General features: G+C 51.9%; 2 long non-coding RNA genes across 31 annotated transcripts in view; both read left to right on the forward strand.

The window, feature by feature from the left end:
- LOC120891715 (uncharacterized) overlaps positions 1 to 16,619 on the forward strand; it is a 95,389-nt gene that overhangs the window by 9,372 nt on the left and 69,398 nt on the right. For 26 of the 30 annotated variants that reach the window (XR_013434726.1, XR_013434728.1, XR_013434723.1 and 23 more), the window contains 2 exons: positions 3,286 to 3,692; positions 10,967 to 11,032. This is a non-coding gene — a long non-coding RNA (uncharacterized LOC120891715). The remainder of the gene's footprint in view (positions 1 to 3,285; positions 3,693 to 10,966; positions 11,033 to 16,619) is intronic. The other 4 variants (XR_013434718.1, XR_013434708.1, XR_013434727.1 and 1 more) reach the window with 1 other exon arrangement.
- Positions 11,042 to 15,726, forward strand: LOC144375212 (uncharacterized). The gene is made up of 2 exons (XR_013434740.1): positions 11,042 to 11,884; positions 12,517 to 15,726. It is a non-coding gene; the product is annotated as an uncharacterized LOC144375212 (long non-coding RNA).

Consider the following 16,619-nt stretch of genomic DNA (forward strand, 5'->3'; position numbering starts at 1 on the left):
AACTGTAGACCTTTGGAGAAAGGGGGAGAGAAGAAGGGAGGGTGCGGCCGAATTAGAATTTTCTGTTAGACAAGTTCAAATATGACAGTGGCATTCACTTTTATGTTTATGTATCAATGCCGTGAGGAACCCGGATGGGCTTCTCTGTTCCATTTCTCCATTTAGAATTTGAGAATAGCTGGAGTCAATGGAAGGCCTTTCTTTCCACTCTAGTTATGGTTTTCTAAAGGGAGTTTTAAGATGTTGTAGTTGAATTGTGAAGCTTTTTAGTCGTGGACATTGGATGAGAGAGGGGTAAGAGACCCAGGAGATTCCCTTTGGTCGGGGGATCTGAGTATTGTCCCCAAACTAAACCTGGAGGAGACGTGGGCCTGGCTTGCTGGGGGAAAGCAGAGGCACGATTCGTTCTAAAGCTTCTATTTAGATCTTCCTAGTGTTTGGAGAGTTTACTGAGCCGTGCATGGGTCCAACTTCAAGCTTCTATTCCACGGCATTATTTAAATGTAAGAGAATGTTAGAAAAAAAATGTTCTTTGTGGGTACAAGTGTGTACATATGGACATTCCAAGTAGCCCAGAATATGAAATTAAATCTCAGATTTAAAAATGCATTGCAATCACACCCCACGGGCAGACTCCAATTTGATCAATATAGACAGAGTTAAATTTGTTTTGCAGCTACGCAGCTACTCCTTTTCTCTCGGAGCAATAAAGTCTGTCTGTTACAAATTACCAGGGAATTGGAGAGTATGCCCCCCCACCGTTGTTCGATGTTTTGAGTCTCCCACTAACCCGCTCAATAATATATGTAATATGTGTGTACACAGGCACTTTTCCAAAAAATTAGTGATAACATTCCGGGTGTATGAAGAGTGGCGTTTTCCCTCTCTTTGCATTTAGGATTCGTTGCAGGGCTCGGTTACCACTCTGGAGACGCAGCAGTGGTGGGATTGACACCCACCGGAGCCTCGGGGAGGAAGTTTTCCGCCCATGGAGCATGTAAGGGCAGGGCGTCAAGGCGCCTGACTCCAGCCAGGATAAGGTCATAGGTGTAGAATTAGGAAGGCAGGACTTAACATGTTCGAGGCGGAGGGAGATTGCAAGCGTCACCCAGCCTGGATTGAACACCCTCCCACCCCCCCTCCAGCCGCCACAGTGGTGGCGCACTTTTCTTCCTCCACCTTTTAAACAGTCCTTTTCCGAGGCACATGATGTGCATATATCAAGGGGAAGGGGCTCGATGACCCCCAAATCAGTCCTCACCAGAACGGAAGTGCCCAGCTAGGGAGAGGAATGGAAGAAGAACCAATGCCCCCTTGGGAACCAACAGGATTCGCTGTCTCGCCGCTGGATGGCGCTCCCTCGAGACGCGGCTGGCACCAGTCTGGGCGCTACTGCGCCTGGGCGAATCTCCGGGGACCCATGGGGTTGGGGGAGAGGCCCCAGTTTGGAGCCTCCGAGATGGTAGTTCCAGACACTTGGCGATGTCAAAGTTTTTCTTGGAGGCTGGGGCCAGACAGTTACCCAGAGCCTTCCGTATCTGGAGGGTGGAACAAGGGGACAGGGGCTGGTGAGAACCGGGATGTGGGGAGAGAGCCCTTGAGCGAACCAGCAACTCATAGCTAAGGCTCCACCTGCCCGGTAAACAGGCAAGCTGTGTGTGTGTGTGTGTGTGTGTGTGTGTGTGTGTGTGTATGTTGATGGTGGTGAAGAAAGCTGGAGAGGAGGCTAGCCAGACAGCTTGGAGATGCAAGAACAGAGTTCCGAAACTTGCCACACTGCTCCCCTTTGCTGAATCCCAACTGCTGGGGTGGAAATTGGAGTGGCTGTGCTTACCCTGGATCAATCTGAATTGTACCTGCAATTGGGAACCACAGGACTGGGATGCACCTCACCTTCATGACTTTGCAATGATAAGGGTGTAGGGCCCCTTGGAGATTGGGCATTACCCACTTCCAGGTGTCAGGGGTCATTAGAAAAGATCTCCACCAAGGTGAACTCACACTGGCTGTTTCTGGGGGAGCTGTAGGCTATATCATTGGGAAAAATAAATTCATTCATTTAACATGAATTGAGTGTGGGCTGCATAACACTACCTGCCAAATGCCAATGTCTCGGGTAATGGCTCTCAGCAACTACCAGGTTTTGCCTTTAGACTTCATGGTCTTGTCAAAAGTTACTTGAGAAGCTTGGGGAAAGAAAGCAATAACTGTAATTAAAAAAAAATGTGTGTCAAGGAGAGCTACAGGGTCTGGGTAGAAGAGCCGCATATTAGGACTTCAGGGGGGATGGCACTCATTTCTCCAAATGTGACCACAGTACTTGGATACTGTTAGATGCTCAGTATATTCATTAGCAGCAAGAATAAGAGTCAAGGAAAACAGGAAGACAAATAGAACACAGGGGACATCGTCCCTGCATTGGATAGAACACACGGCTGCTTTCAAAATTCATTAGAAGAAAACCAGCATCAAACTTATTAGCTGCTCCTCCAGTGGATTCCGATCCACCCAACAAGACAGGGAAAAGCAGACGTGGTCTAAACTAGGAAGTGATGTTTGGTATAAGAAGCAGAAAATCCCACTCCATCATGCCACAGATATTTATTAAGAGGATTCTGGGAGCCAGGTATCTTTGGAAGGGCTGGAAACTCAAGGTGAATACAAGCTCGATGCTTGCTGTTTTGAGTTTTGTTTACCATACTATTCCTCTTTTGAAGATGGGTTAGATTGAGGTCCATCCAGAAAGGGTGGGGAGCTGGGAGGTTGTTTCAAGGTCTTAGAGCAGAAAAGCAGAGCTAAATTGGCCAGCTCTCCACGGCTGTTTGTGGAGGTTGTGCTGAGTGGTTCCCACTCTCCAGAAGAGACAGCATTTGAGAGTTTTGAAAATCTTGAGGACATCCCTGACATGAAGGGCCGGGTCTACCCAGGCACCAGGAATGATCAAAGTCTAATCCCAACCATGGGTTTCTCAAAGGACTGTCTTGGATCTGCCTGTCTGGGTTCTGAGCTCAAAGGATCTAACCTCTTTGCCTACCAATAGGCAGTAATGCAGCTCTTCTTTCACTGAAAACTATGGGCTAGAGAGCTAAGGAGTGTCTCTCCAAGTCACATCTTTAAGAAATGACTACAAAAGAATTCGCCCCTCCCCCACAGGGTTTCTGCTGTACAGATCCCTCCCTCCATTAGTATCCCCAAAATTCAGCTCAGTCTCTGGGACGTGTTTTGTGATCATCAAATGTTTGCTGATTGAATAAACTAATTCTTGTTTAATTTCTTTTTGAATAGGACATAACTTTAAAAAAAAAAGATCAGAGACATAATGAGGCAGGATGGGAAGAGAAGCTCCATGCGATGCGCGGGGGTGAAACCTCTCCGATGCGCGGGGGTGAAACCTCTCCGATCACCCGCGGGTGCTCCCGGCGGGCTGGGCCACTTTCCACCAGCTTTGCAAAGACGCCTGCGATGATTTCCTTTCGCCTATATTTTGTCCCAGACTTCGTTCATGTGATCGATAAAGGAGACAAGCCAGCCCACCCCGAGGTCAATACAATCGATGCAGACCTTGACGGCCCCTCCAAGACGGGAGAAGTCTCTCCCGCTTCTGTGCGCTACAGAGTTCCACCCAAAAGATTTTGGGATTTTGGATTTCTCAAAGTTGTTCCTGAACTGGAGACAGGATGAGCTCCACCCAGGTGAGCCTCGGGATACCTGCCCAGGAGAGCGTACCCCATTTCCACACCGAGTGTAGGGGTGAATTTATCACCCAGTCATTGGGTCTTGGAAGCCTCCTTGCAGAATTCGTTCTTGAACCTCTGGGCCTTGGGATCAGACTGTCAAATCGTCGATCAGATATCCCACTCTCCTTAGTTCCTTTTCCCCACTAGAGAAATAGGTTTAGTTATAAAATGCAGTCTATTGGAGAGGAAAATCCTCACCAAGATGAACTGTCCTGAGAGTTTCCCCCTAGGACAGTTCAGCCAGGAGAGAAACCCCAGGGGGCAAGCACTTTCCCTGTGATGGCCATTCTGCAGGCGAGGAACACCCAGACAGACAAACACTGAGATCCAAAGACTTGTAGGAGGTCCCACTTCTTGTGTTTGGGGGAACTGGGCTTCCCCCTGGAGCCCAAGGTGTTGTTTGGCTTTCAGTAGGCAGCAAAGTCACTTCCACAGTAGGTCCACAGCAGCGATCTGTTCTCTTTGTCCTTCAGAGGAGAAGGTGCCATTGAACCCTTTCCCAGGGAGATCTGGAAACAGCCTTCTTCCTCTGATCCCTTCAGGAAGCAATTGGTGGGCAGAGGACGCTACACTTAAACCCTGGAAATGTAGATATTTTTAATGGAACAAGGAAAAGATGGGAGAGTGTGTGTGTGTGTGTGTGTGTGTGTGTGTGTGTGTGTGTGTGTGATCAATATGGCCCAGACAGCCCTTTACAAAGGGGCTCCAGGCGGGCGCCTCTGCTGCAAGCCTCCACCCACCGCCCGCGGCGAATTAATTGGGCCCTAAAAGAAGGGGCGATGGAGCTTCCCGTTAATTAGTCAAGAAATGAATCAAGCCCTAGCGGCCTGGCAAGGGCTCCTGGGGCTCGGGTTTTGTGCAAGCCGAATTGGTCGGTGGGGCGCTGCGCCTGGGCGGGGTGGGGCGCGGCGGGAAACCCAGCGTGGACGCCTGGGTCCTCCTGCGCCCTGCGCCCTGCGCTCTCCAGGGCTGTTTCCGCCTGTCTGTCCCCCGCCTTGCTTCTTTCTTCCCCTTTCGATCTTGGTCCCCGCCCTTCCTCCCCTTCCTGGTTCTCTCCTGCTCCCTGGAGTTTTCTACCCGCCCGCTGTCGTGGTCGTTGGTCTCGTTAAAGCTCCAGCCTCTGCCAGACGGTCGGTCTTGGGGCTGGGGGTTAGAGCCCTCGCCGGGGCTGTCGGGAATCCCTGACTCTGGAAGACTGGGTGGGAATGGACACCTGCCTAGGCGTCTGGTGTGTTCTTAATAGGAAGCTTGGCTCTGCTGTCGCCTTGGACCGGGGATGTTGATGGCATTTTGAAAGAACCCTCAGAGATTATGCAGGACTGTAAACCGGCGGCTTGGTAATCACCGTGTCCCCATAGCAGCAAGAATGGAGAAGTACGGCAGACCTGCCACACTGGAGTAATTATTGAGCATCTGCTGTGTTCCTACCTTCTATTCCCTGGCAAGCACCTCCTTCAACCTCTCCTGTTCACTAAGGCAGTGGAGAGCCAGTTTTTCTCTGTTGAAAAGAAGGGAGGATAGGCACAAATCATTGACCCTTTTGGCTCCAAGTGCTGGATGCTCTTCCCTGAACTAAAAGGACAGGACTTGATACTAAGAGAAATGGGGCCATTTTCCTGAAGTCACCCAGCAAAGGGGGGCAAGGTTGAAGGTTCCATCCTCCAGCTGAGTGTGCTGACTGGCACTGGCCTGGCCAAGGGACTTAAGGGGTCATGTGTCCTCCTGCCCTGGCCTGACACTAAACTCAACAGGAGGGGGTCTCTGCAATCGCCTTGCCCTTCAGCTTGGTGCTAGGATCCTAATTTCACATTCATCTCTTTGTCTCTCCCACAGCCTCTCTTCCCCCCCCCCTCCTCCTCCTCCTCCTCCTCCTCCTCCTCCTCCTCTTTCTCTTTCCAGCTGTTTTTCGACTATGCACAGAGAATCTGGGAAGGGAAGGTCAGATCCTCATCCTCTTTCTTCCAGTGGTTCGGGTAGCTGCCCAGGACTCCCGCTTGGAACTGAGTAGACATCCGTCTGCGGTCGGTCCCCAGGCTCTGAGAGGCGGAAGCAATCCCGCCCTGGTTCCGTGTCCTCTCTGCCCTGTCGACCCCCTCCCCCTGCTCAGTCTGCTTCCCTGGGTCCTTGCAGCCTCCCGCAGATGATTTTGGGAAGGCAGCTGCCCGGAACCGCCTTCTTCCTTTGCCCGCTTGACCGACTTTGGCCCCGAGGTGTCTTCCACGGCTCTCGGGAGGCCTGGCCGGCGCGCAAGGGCTGCACGAGCAAGCATCCCGCCATGTGCTTGAGGCCTCAGTTTCCCCGCATCCTTTCGGATAAGCGATGGGAGCAGGGAAGAAGGAGAATGGATTGGGAATTGTCAGGGCTGCGGCGCGCTTCAAAAATGGAACCACTGCTCTCCGCCTTCAGAGCCTGGCGCTTGCGGCGGGGATGGAGCCCGGCGGTAGAGCGCCTGCTTTGCATGCACGAGGCCCTGGATTCCATCTCCAGTGCCAAAACCCTAAAATAAATAAATAAACAAAGCCACAAGCTTCGTACCTCACTCTTCTCCGGAGGCTTTTATCCACCTCTGCGCTCAGGAGACCTGACTGGGAATTTCTCACTTTCACTGAGTAAGGAGCTCTCCAGCTTCTAGACCCTGGTTTTTTTCAGTGGGGCCCACAGCCCGGCGGGGCTCAGCAGGCAGCACCTGCGGACTGGGCTGCACACCTAGCCTAGGACCAGTCAGGCCCTCACCCGCAGGTACATCCTCCTGTGGGGCCAGGATGCTTCCTGTGTGCCTGTCAGGTCCTTTGTGATGCTGTTGGTGATGGCGCCTTTATAGACCAGGTCATAAAGGCTGGCACACCCCTGCTGAGCTTAAGGGATGGCACACTCAGCCCTGGAATTTGGGGTGAATCCATTAACCCCTCTAAACCTCAGTTACCTCCTCTGACAAGGGGAACTAACAGGCCCAGCCCGAGGAGTCAATTGGGTCACGTGTGGGACATGGCTGGGCCTGACCCCTAGCACATAGTAAGTGCTCATTCATCACGGGAGATTGGGCATGCTAAGTTACCAGAAGGGTTTTGGATCTTTTCATACTTTGGAATATTTGCACGTGCGTCATGAGATATCGTGGGCAGGAGACCCAAGTCTAAACATGAAATTCACTTATGTTTCGTACACATCCCATACACAGAACGAAGGGGATTTTATACAGTATTTTTCATGTTGCCTGTGTTTTGACTGTGACTCATCGCACGAGGTCAGGTGTGGGATTTTCGATTTCGATTTTGAAATTTTGCATTAGGGCTGCTCACTGTGTGTGTGTGTGTGTGTGTGTGTGTGTGTGTGTGTGTGTGGAGAGAGAGAGAATACTCTGTTCTTCAGTTTCTCTCTCTGAAGACTCCTGGCATATACTCAGCCCTCTATGGGCCCCTTTCCTGAATCCCAGGATCTCCAAAACCTTGAGACACCCGGAGATAAAGTGCTCCCTCCCTTCCTCACACTGCAGTGGGTGTCCTTGCTGGGCTTGGAGACCAGGTGTCCTGACTCCAGGTGCAATATGATGTCTTCTCTGTCTTTCTCATTCTGCCCAGGTCTCCCCAGGGGAGGGGAAAGCAATGATCAGCAAGGGAAAAGAGCTTTGGAGAAAGAAGGAACACTGGTGGGTGCTTGGAGTGTCCCTGGGTGGGATCCCCAGCAGCAGTGAACTCTGCATGATCAGGGGGGATTTCTGACTCCTAGGCAGGGCCCTGGGAGCCTCTGTGCATGGTTGATGTCCCCTCCCAGGGTCAGACTGCACCTGGCCAACTCCTAGTCACCTGCAGAAGCTCACTGTCCCCCTCCCCAGTCCTCTGGGTCCCTGCAGATCCACAGGGGCAAGAGACTGACCATTCCTCCTCCATGAGAGCCAGGGTGGGGGAGCTTCAGGATGGTGAGAAATGACCCAGGACAGTGACAGGGAGCAGGGGAGAGAAAGAGAGTAAGGCACTTAGATAGAAGAAGGAGAAAACAGGGAAGAAGACAGATGGACATGGAGGGATTAAAAGACAGAGCCTGGGAGGCGTGGTAGCAAGAAGAGGAGGGGGAAGAGACAGGGGCAGTTTATAGGCACAGCCCCGTCATGTCACACCATGACACCAAGGAGACAAAGGCAGAGAAAAGTACCTAAAGGCAGGGAGAAAGCTGAAAAATTTTTAAAAAATGAAAATATGAGGAAGGCTCGTGACCGGGTGTTCCCTAACATCCGCGGGCCATTATCTTGCCCCATAGAAATGCTTCCATTAAATCAAAACCGAGCTGCTAATTCCCTGAGCGGCCTAATTCCCTGAGCGGCCTCCATCCCTGGGGGAGTGTGGTTTTAAAAACTCTAGAAAGCATCCCGTCCTGGGATCTCAGGAGATGAGTTATCATTCATTAGGGGTTTCCAGGGGCCCTACAGGGCCTCTGGGGTAGAGGGTGGGGAGTGTGTGGCCAAGGGCTTGTGGGGAACGACTCTGCCACCTGAGTCACAATGAAGCACCCCCCTCCCCCTCAGATGGCACCTGGTGGGTGTGCCTGGAGGTGTCGGGGTGGGGAGGGGGTGCTTCATTGTGACTCAGGTGCCATCCAGTTGGCCCAGAGGAGGATGTGGGGTCTTCCCAGGGCCCTGGGATTCCCAGAGTGCACTTGGTCAGCTGGACAGCAGCCCTCCCAATCCCCCAGTGCCTCCCTGGAGAGTGATGGGTGGGGAGCAGCCACGGCCCTCCTGCCCCCAGCATCTTGTGACACTTGACAGGAGTCCCCCCCCCCCCCCCGCCCCCAGCTCATCACTGATCACTTCAAATAAACCACAGCTCCCCTGGCCTCCCTAACTTACCTCCCAAATGTGTCTGCCAGGAGCGGTATTTTAAAAGGGACATTTTAATGGTAGCAAATAAAAGGATCTCTTTTTTACTTTTCTCTTCCCTCTCTCTTTGTTGCGAGGCTCCTGTTTGCTTTGCTTTAACAAACAGCTGATGGGGTTTGTTTTAAAGGAGCACTAAGAGGAAAAAAAAAATGTACCCACAGGGCAGGCCCAGTGTTAACTGTGGACAAGCCCATGTGTGTGTGTGCTCGTGGGCATGGGCACGTGGGCGGGCCTCCTGAGTGTGCCTGCAGTAATAAATGAGACCTGCTTCAGGTGCAGAAAGCTGGGAGGGGGACAAGAGGAATGCAGGGGCAGATTTACACCTGTCCCTCCAGCTGCTATTGACAACACTTAGAGCCTCCAGAGATGACCCTTGGTGCCGGCTTGTCTGGAAGCCATCAGGGGTAGTTTTGAAGCAGGAATCTTCAAGTGGACCAGAGGGGGAGCTCTGCCCGGCCCTGCCTGCCTTCCAGGCAATGGTAGTGGTGGTGGTGGCCACAGCAATTGTCCTCAAGAGCTGCCCAGTGAGTGGCCTGGCCTCACTGCTTGTCACCCACCCCTGTCCTTCAGCCCATCCCTCCCCATTTCTTCCTTCACACAAATACCATCCCTGACTTGCTCCACCCCGTGGGGGCCTGGCAGGGCAGGGCAGGGCAGGGCAAGGGGTTAGCTGTCCCCTCCCTCCCCCAGGGCTGTGGGATTCCTCGCTCTGCCCTCCAGCCAGCTTCTGCCCCTGCCACCAGCCCCGCCACACCCCGCCCCACTGGCCAGACACTGGAGTGACTGATAACATCCAGATGCCTCTGGAATCTGGCTTCCAGGACTCTGCAGGAGCAGGCCGGTGGGCAGCAGCGCCGGCCCTGAGACTTGTTGCCACCTCTCAGAGGCTGATGAAAGCCCCACTCAGCCGGGCCCTTCAGGACAGGGACCCTGGAGCCAGGGCACTCAGAAGGGGTGTTTGACACTCACGCCAGGAACGCCGAGTCCCTGACTCTCCACCCCAGGCCCCACAGAGGTCTAGAGGGCTGAGAGGGGGCAGATGACAGGCCACCAGCCGCCAGGAAGGACAAAGCGGGAGGCCACCGCTTTGCCTGGGAATTAGCAGGGACCAGGCAAGCACAGGCTGTGGCAGCCTCACGGGTAAACCCAGGAGAGGGTGAAAGTGTGTGGCCTACCCGGTGACATTTTTCGGGGGAGTACCAGGATTGAACTCAGGGGCACTGGACCACTGAGCCCCATCTCCAGCTCTGTTTTGTATTTTCTTAGAGACAGGGTCTCACTGAGTTGCTTAGCGCCCTGCCAAGTTGCTGAGGCTGGCTCTGAGCTCCTGATCCTCCTGCCTCAGCCTCCCAAACCGCTAGGATGACAGGCAGGTGCCCCTGCGCACGGCCCCCTGGACATTTTAATTCTTTAACATAGGTTTCACTAATCATCTCACTTTTTCAAAAATGACTTATTAGAAATGAAAACTTCATAGAGTTATTTGTGGGATTCATGGGGAGTTGGTCTCAAGAGCCCCGTAGATACCTAAATCTGTGGGTGCTCAAACCCCTTATTTCAAAGGTCCTAGCATTTGCACTTACAGATGCAAGACCCTGAGGATATTGAGGGCCAGGGCACAGGTGCTAGAAGCGGACAGCTTGTCTTTAGCTTCTCAGACGCAGCAGGAAGCCATACAATGCTAAGTGACGTGAAAAAGCAGCACTGTGGGTTCTGAGCCTGACGTCCACTCTCTGATTCGAGGGAGGTTAGCCCCTGGGAGGAAGGTGTGGGCCAGGTTAGCAACGCACTGGACAGGGAAGGGGGATTGTTTTCATCCACTGGGGTTCAGTGCCCTGGACACCGTGCTAGCTCCTGTCCTCACACTGCTTTGACACTGGGCCACTCTTGCCCAGTAGTAACCTGGAGTCTTACGTGCTTTAGTGGATTATGGATCCTGGGTGGAGATTTCTGTTTTTGCTATTTTGGGGAACTTTGGCTGCCGTTTCTCCACAATCCAGAAAGCATCTCCTATTTTTCTGTGCCCATAAAGGTGGCAAAGACTTGTGGTTCCTGTGGGTACCTCCTCAGATTTTTTTTTTTGGGGGGGTACTGGGCATTGAACTGAGCTCCATCCCCAATTCCTTTTTATTTTCTATTTTTGAGAAAGGGTTCTCCCTAAGATCTCAGGGCTTTACTATGTTTCAGAGGCTGGCCTCAAACTTATAATCCTCTTATCTCAGCCTCCCGAGTTTCTGGTATTTCAGACATGTGCCACTGAATTTGGCTGAATAATCCTTTAGAGACATAGGATTATAATTTTATTTTATTTGAGAGAGAGAGAGAGAGAGAGAGAGAATTTTTAATATTTATTTTTTAGTTTTTGGCAGATACAACATCTTTGTATGTGGTGCTGAGGATCGAACCCGGGCTGCACGCATGCCAGGTGAGCGCACAACTGCTTGAGCCACATCCCCAGCCCCAAGGATTATAATTTTAAATAAGAACAACATCAAAATCTAAAAGAATACCCAGCACAGCAGTGTGTGTGTGTGTGCGTGTGTGTGTGTGTGTGTGTGTGTGTGTGTGTAACCCAGATTCTAGGTATAGTGGCCCAAGCACTCTGTAGGAGTATATTCAATAACCGATTGAAGCCGTGGTTCTAATTTGTGGTTCTAATATTTTTGAAGCTGAGATGAGCAAAGCAACATTTTGGGGTCTCAGTTGTTTCTGAAATGCAACCTGAAAATACCTGTGGTTTCTCTTTGTGACGAAAGTCACATCCACGGGTGAGAATTCCCTGCCTTTGATGGCCTCTTTTCCTAATGGAAGGAAATGCTAATATGACCGAGATTCGTAAAATGAAAGTGAGGTCTTCTTTCCCCATCAAGTTCAAGATATGGGAATTCCTGGTAAGAATTCCTGGTTAAGAACCCAGGAATTGTACAGGGTTTCTACAGGGACAGAGGAGATTCTCATGAGAAATAGGCACAGCTCTCCTTGAAGATGGCCAGTCTTCTGATGTGGCCACCCAGGGCAGGCAGAGAGAGGGGGTGTTTAACTAGGAAGGCCATTCTCTCTCTCTCTCTCTCTCTCTCTCTCTCTCTCTCTCTCTCTCTCCCTCTCTTGGCACCAGGGATTGAACTCAGGAACATTCGGCCACTGAGTCCCATCTCCCTATTCTGTATTTCATTTAGAGACAGGGTCTCACTGAGTTGCTTAGCGCCTCGCCATTGCCAAGGCTGGCTCTGAACTCGCGATCCTCCTGTCTCAGCCTCTGGAGCCGCTGGGATGACAGGTGTGCACCCCGACACCCGGCTAGGAAGGCCAATCTCTAAGTGACATTTCAATGAATATTTCCCAAAGGGCCCAGGAGGGACCGAGGCCTGGCTGAAGCCCATCTGGGCTCACGGAGGGGGTCTGGGCTGTACCCCTCACACCCCACCTCTGGAATGAGCTCTGGTCAGGTTGGCTCCTCTAGAACCTCAGCTTTCCCACTTAAAAAAAGGGGTTTCCCCCTGCCCCCTCTCCCAGCCTCACCCCGTAAATGCCCTTGCGGTGCTTTTGCTCCTAAAGTCCTGCAGGAGCCCTGCCCCAGCACCGGGTATCCCCCTCAGCAGACGCAGGCCTGCGCTGCAGCCTTCAGGGACTCGGAGCCCCTGAGACGGGCATTTGGAGGCTGGTTTAAGGGATCGCTGGGAGCAGTCAGAACACCCACCGGCAAGCGGAGGTCAAGTTCAAGGTCAATGGAATCCCCTCAGTGGGTCTGGGGGGTCCAAGCAGCAGGAGAACCACAGCAGTAAGCCACAGCAGCCAGCCACGCCCTGGGTGCCACTCCCTCGGGTGCCATGCCCCCAGATGCCACTCGCGGTCTTTCCTTGCTTTATCTAAAGGCACTGATTTCAGGTCTGATATTCATTCATCCAACAGAATCTGCCAGAAGGTGACTATGTGTCTGGGGCCAAGAGTGGAGCCAGGACCTCAGTGGAAGAATATTATTGCCTCCAAGGACATTCTAGAAGTTAGGGGGGGGGGGCTGGTGGATCTTGCTGAGAAGATGTGAGGAAGGTGGCTGGTGAGCCCAGTGAGTGGCAGGGGACAATGCAATGAGAGGGCCGTGGGAGAAACCTGCCTTTCCCTGCTTTACACAATGAGAGGGAGGTGCTCTGGTTATCTCTTCATCACTCGGAGGTTCTAACAGGAAATCCTTCCTTCCTTCTCTTTTCTCCTTGGGGAAGGTGAATAATCAGGGAGGTCTAGTGACTTGCCCAAGGTCACTCAGCACAAAACAGAACTAGAATTAGAACCTCGGGCACAATTTCCTTTTGTTCCACCTCAGGCAGCTTTTAAGATCCAGCTGCTCAGCCACACCTTCTCTGGCCACCTTTTAAATGAAGCCCCACCCTCCCCCACTCCCCAGCTGCCTGCTCTGTGTCGTTCAGGGCCATCAAACAGATCTTTTCCCTTTAATTTGCTTATCTTCATTCTCTCTGCTGGGAGAATTTGTCCTTGGAGACATTCCTGAGAAGAGGGAAGAAAGGGAGGGAAAAAGAAGGTAATGAGGTGTGACCACGGTGATTCTCCAAGGTCACAGAGGGGAAAAAAGAAATCCCGATGGCTGGTGCCCTGGCTCGGGGTGGCCCCGCTCTCCCTGGAACCTCTCTGCTCTTGGCAGATGGCTGGCTCTCGGGGGACCTCTGTTTGCTGATCCATGGAGTAGGGCTGAGGGAATCCTGTTCCACACTCGCTCAGCAGGGTCCAGGAGGGAGAAGCTGCAGAGTCAGCCCTGGACATAGATGGTTTCCTCATTCCTCCTCCCAGGGCAGCATTTGGTGTGGAATAGGGGCTGAGTGGCTGCTGACTTGGGGGTGGGGTGTTATGCTGGTGGTCTCTCAACTTTCAGGGGTGTTACCATAGGGATTAAACCCAGAGGTGCTCTACCACTGAGCTACCCACCAGGGACTCACTACATTGTTCTGGAAGCTGGCCTCAAACTTGCCATCCTCCAGCCTCAGCCTCCTGGGTTGCTGGGATGACAGGTGTATACCACCGTGCCCTGCATAAACTTTCATATAGATATATGAAAGTTTATGTGTGTGTGTGTGTGTGTGTGTGTGTATTTAGTTGGGCACAATACTTTTATTTTATTTAAAATGTGGTGCTGAGGACGGAACCCAGTGCCTTGCATGAGCTAGAAGAGTGCTCTACCACTGAGCCACAACCCCAGCCCCCAAACTTTTTTTTTTTCAAATGCAATTTTCCCAACATTAAAAAATGCAGAGACTGGCAGGAGGAACTACTTTCTCCCCACAGCCCAACTTTGCTAATTATTAACTCCTGGCCAATCTTGTTTCACTTACACCCCCCAGAGGACTATTTTAATGTAAATCTAGATACCGTGTCATTTCATCTCTAAACATTCCACATATTCATCTCCAGATATTATTTATTTCAGTGTGTATCTTCAAATGAGGCGAATGACTTTTAAACATAACCACATATTGTTATCACATGCACCCCAAGACAGTACCTGCACGATTCGACATTCCCTCCTCGGTGTCTCCATTATCAGATTTGTTCCAGTCGAGATGCAGACAGGGTGTCTACGTCCTGTGGGATTATAAATCTCTTATATCCACCTCCCCCCTCCCACCTTGAAACCAAGTTTCAAATTGAATAAAATAATAGGACAGTAAATAATCATTCCAACAGCCAAATTCATATTGGCTCTTGCCATTGGCATCTCTGCATTGTCATTGATTACGTTTCTGTGTCCCCAGTATCTGTTAGAAACTTGGGTTAGAAAGATGCCCGTTGAGCCAGGTGTGGTGGTGCATGCCGGCCATCCCAGCCACTGGGGAGGCTGAGGCAGGAGGACTGCAGGTCTGAGGCCAACCTCTGCCATTTAGCGGGGCCCCAAGCAACTTAGCGCTGGGGATGTGGCTCAGTGGTGACATGGCCCTGGGTTCAGTCCCTAGTATGCCTGGTGCTTTGCACCAAACCTGTGACAGACAGGGGTGATATTTCCACCAGGAAATTCTCGGTATCACTTCTCTTTCTTCTTGGTTTGTTGGTAGCCACGATGATTGGTTTTTTTTTTTTTTTTTTGGAGGGGTGGGATGGGGTATCTCCCTCATTGCTTTCCTTTCTGCCTGTATCGGGTGGAGTACTCCCGCATCCCTAAGAGGGTAAGACACCATTCAAAGTTAAGGTGTGAGTAGACATTGTCCAATATCTGTGCACTTGTGAGTCATGCACCTTTCTGCTGAGTTAACATTGTGTGTGTGTGTGTGTGTGTGTGTGTGTGAAAACATTAAAAATAAACATGCATCTCCAGTACTAAAAAGAAAACTGCATAGATATTCTTGGGGCAGCCAGGGTCCTGCCAGGATGCCATGAGGGGGGGGGTTGGTGGGGTCAACCTTATCGGGGATCCTTAAGCCCACAGCACATCTGGGACCCCACCCCTACCCCACCCCCGCTGCCTTGCAGTTTGTGGAACTCCTGTGCGGGATCCCCCTCCCCACTGTCCAGGACTCCGGGAGAGTCAGGAAGACGCTCTGCCCAAGCCTGCGTCCCTTTGGGGGGTCCTATGTGATGACATTTATAAATGGGCATCTGCCTTAGGGAGCGGCACACATGTCTCTCATGTTTATCTGGCAGTGCTCGCTCTCAGGAGCAGAGGGAGGCAGGGCCATTGCTCAGGTGGAGGCTTTAAACAAACCTCCCTGCGCAGCTCTGCTGCCCGAAGCGAAGCGGGGTCTGGTCCTCAGCCTGCCCCAGGAGAGCTCACAGCAGGGCCTTGCTTTCCGTGGGGAGGGGGTCTGTGCCTCTTTCTGACCGTGAGTCACCTGTTCAGAGAGGGGAAAGAGCACACATAGTCACACAGCAGAAAGAGGACAGCAGGACTGACCCCCCCGCCTGGGGTCCCTCCAAGCTGATGGCCCCACCTCCCCATTCTCTGGGACGGGCTCAGCTTGCCTTTGTCCCGGGTGGGATCAGACCTATAGGAGCAGGAGGACAACCCCAGGATGGGCAGGGGATTGAACCTAGGCCTTGTGCCTGTTAGTCAGTTGCTCTACTGAACCCTGCCCCATCCCACTTTTTTATAAATTGAAATACATATTTCATGTCAAAGACTGTATTTTTGAAGGATTTCCTTTCTTTCCTTTCTTTGTGGGGACTGAACCCAGGGGCACTGTACCACTGAGCGACATCTCCAGCCATTGCTATTATTATTATTATTATTATTATTATTATTATTTTAAATTTTGCAACATGGTCTCCCTAAGTGGCTGAGGCTGGCCTCCGACTTGTGAGCCTCCTGCCTCAGCCTCCCAAGGTACAAGAGTGTGCCACGGCTCTTCAAAGGGTTGGTTTCTTATGAATCTGTTTACAGGACATGGCTCTTCCCAGTACCTATGGGATCCTACAATTAAGGAATCGTCCTTATGAGAAACTGCCACACAGATGGGAACTCCACAGGCCAGGGCAGCACAGGGCCACCGTGGCTAAATTTCAAGTACCCGCTCCATAAGCTGTCAACAGGCTGGGCCAGGTGTTTTCTGGGCCCAAACGATTCTTTGCTGGGCCATTATCAATAATAAATGCAGTACCCCATCCACCAGACCTCGAGACTTTTGCCTACAGTGCAAGTGGGTAGATCTTGCTAGATGGGCAGAAACGGTCAGGCTGAGCACATCCTGCGGAAAACACTGACATCTTGAAACCCTCCGCCACTTGGCCCCGGTGTTTCATAGCCTTGGCTTCTCCCTCCTCTCTGCCCCCGCCCATTGCATCCACGATGTTGGGTGGGTCTTAAAAATGAGCCTCCAAAGATCCTCCGTAGCCGAAGCCTCCCACCCTCTGAGGCCTCAAATCCTTTGGTTTCTTGGTGACGGGGACAAGGACGGCCACACTGTCTTCCTGGCTCCTTTGGCTGATGGCTGTTCAAACCCCCCAGCTCCTCTCTTGCCGGGTCTTTTGTGAAAGATGGCTTAGATTCCGCTGGCAAACAGGTTTTTCGGGGTGAT

The sequence above is a fragment of the Ictidomys tridecemlineatus genome, chromosome 2, assembly GCF_052094955.1.
Source record: "Ictidomys tridecemlineatus isolate mIctTri1 chromosome 2, mIctTri1.hap1, whole genome shotgun sequence".
Lineage (NCBI taxonomy): Eukaryota > Metazoa > Chordata > Mammalia > Rodentia > Sciuridae > Ictidomys > Ictidomys tridecemlineatus.